Genomic DNA, 3,017 nt, shown 5'->3' on the forward strand with positions numbered 1-3,017 from the left:
ACTCACACGCACGCACGCACGCACGCACGCACACACACACACACACATAGACACACTTTCACACACGCTGCTGTTACTCTGTTTATTATTTATCCTGACTGCCTAGTCACCTCTACCCCTAACTACATGTACAGTTAAAGTCAGAAGTTTACATACACTTAGGTTGGAGTCATTAACTCGTTTTTCAACCACTCTATAAATGTCTTGTTAACAAACTATAGTTTTGGCAAGACGGTTAGGACATCTACTTTGTGTATGACACAAGTAATTTTTCCAACAGTTGTTTACAGACAGATTATTTAACTTAGAATTCACTGTATCACAATTCCAGTGGGTCAGAAGTTTAAATGCACTAGGTTGACTGTGCCTTTAAACAGATTGGAAAATTCCAGAAAATTATGTCATGGATTTAGAAGCTTCTGATAGGCAAATTTACATAATTTGAGTCAATTGGAGGTGTACCTGTGGATGTATTTCAAGGCCTACCTTCAAACTCAGTGCCTCTTTGCTTGACATCATGGGAAAATCAAAAGAAATCAGCCAAGACCTCAGAAAAATAAATTGTAGACCTTCACAAATCTGGGTCATCCTTGGGAACAATTTCCAAACGCCTGAACGTACCAAGTTCATCTGTACAAACAATAGTAGGCAAGTATAAATACCATGGGACCACGCAGCTGTCAAACCGCTCAGGAAGGAGATACGTTCTGTCTCCTAGAGATGAACGTACTTTGGTTTGGTGCGAAAAGTGCAAATCAATCCCAGAACAACAGCAAAGGACCTTGTAGAGGAAACGGGTACAAAAGTAATATATATCCACAGTAAAATGAGTCCTATATTGACATAACCTGAAAGGCCGCTCAGCAAGGAAGAAGCCACTGCTCCAAAACCACTATAAAAATGCCAGACTACGGTTTGCAACTGCACATTGGGATAAAGATCGTACTTTTGGAGAAATGTCCTCTGGTCTGATGAAACAAAAATAGAACTGTTTGGCCTTAATGACCATCGTTATGTTTGGAGGAAAAAGGGGGAGACTTGCAAGCTGAAGAACACCATCCCAACCGTGAAGCACGGGGATGGCAGCATCATGTTGTGGGGGTGCTTTGCTGCAGAAGGGACTGGTACACTTCACAAAATATATGGCATCATGTGGAAGGAATATTATGTGGATATATTGAAGCAACGTCACAAGACATCAGTCAGGAAGATAAAGCTTGGTCGCAAATGGGTCTTCCAAATGGACAATGACCCCAAGCATACTTCCAAAGTTGTGGCGAAAATGGCTCAAGGACAACAAAGTCAAGGTATTGGAGTGGCCATCACAAAGCCCTGACCTCAATCCCATAGAAAATTTGTGGGCAGAACTGAAAAGCGTGTGTGAGCAAGGACGCCTACAAACGTGACGCAGTTACACCAGCTCTGTCAGGAGGAAGGTGCCACAATTCACCCAACTTATTGTGGGAAGCTTGTAGAAGGCTACCCAAAATGTTTGACCCAAGCAATGCTGCCAAATACTAATTGAGTGTATGTAAACGTCTGACCCACTGGGAATGTGATGAAAGAAATAAAAGCTGAAATAAATCATTCTCTCTACCATTATTCTGACATTTCACATTCTTAAAATAAAGTGGTGATCCTAACTGACCTAAGACAGGGAATTGTTACTAGGATTAAATGTCAGGAATTGTGAAAAACTGAGTTTAAATGCAATTGGCTAAAATGTATGTAAACTTCCGACTTCAACTGTACATACTACCTCGTACCCCTGCACATTGACTCGGTACCGGTACTCCTTGTATTCAGTCTCATTATTGCTATTTTATCTTGTTACTATTTCCTTTAAAAAAAATGTAAATTTGTCTTACTTTTTAAGTCTGCATTATTGGGAAAGGGCTCGTAAGGATTTCACAGTAAAGTCTACACCTGTTCTATTCGGCGCATGTGACAAATACAATGTTATTTGATTATGTAGCAAATAAATAGGAGCTTGACAAACTTGGTGATGGTTAGTCATTACCAGCCAGGGACATACATGTATTTTCTGTATTAGGTGGTGGAACAGTTTCACTCTCAAATGTGGCACAAGAGAAGCTAAAATTCCTATATTCTTTTAAAAACATGGACCGACACCATCATTGCATCAATGCTGGGTAATAAATTCTGCAGTCAAACTTGTTCATTATGTAATCCAACATTTTTACTGGATATGTGTTCAACAAAAGTTAAACATTGCCATTTTGCTACTATTTATGTTAAGTCTACACATACAATTTGATGCACACCTTGGATATATCCAACTTATGCACCACACAGAACATAGAATGCATTGCAACTGCCTGTGCAAAGCAATGCTGCAAGGCAAACAGTGTTCTTTCATCTACCCTTCTGAAAGCGGTACTGATGCACCAAGTCTGGAACCAACAGGACCCTGAACAGCTTCTACCCCAATACCATAAGACTGCTAAATAGTTAACCAAATAACTACCCAGACTATCTGCATTGACCCCCTTTGAGAGACTGCATTTGACTCATCACATATGCTGCTGCTATTGTTTATTATATTTTTCAACTCACTTTATCCCTATCTATAAGCACATATCTATCTCAATTACCTCGTGCCCCTGCACATCGAGTCGGAACTGGTTCCCCACAAGTTATTGTTTATGTATTCCTCGTTATTATTTTTCTGTTTTTCTCTACATTGTTGGGAAGGGAGCGTAAGTATGCATTTCACTGTTAGTCTACAGCTGTTGTTTGCCAAGCACGTGACAAATAACGTTTGATTTTGTTTTGAATGTAGCCTTACTTCTGGTGTGCCAAATCCCAAGAACACTGTCGGTGTGATAGAGGCGTAAGGTGCTGTGCTACTTCAAAGGTGTGTGAACAGCCGGATTCTTATTTGCTACTACTTCCGCCAAACATGCTAAACCAATCAGGTTAGTTTACATAGATTTTGGTGCGCTATGTCCCGCCCTCACCTTTGCCATGCGGCCAATAGGCCAACTCCCCTTACT

This window comes from Oncorhynchus clarkii, chromosome 26 (assembly GCF_045791955.1).
Source record: "Oncorhynchus clarkii lewisi isolate Uvic-CL-2024 chromosome 26, UVic_Ocla_1.0, whole genome shotgun sequence".
In the NCBI taxonomy this organism is placed as follows: domain Eukaryota; kingdom Metazoa; phylum Chordata; class Actinopteri; order Salmoniformes; family Salmonidae; genus Oncorhynchus; species Oncorhynchus clarkii.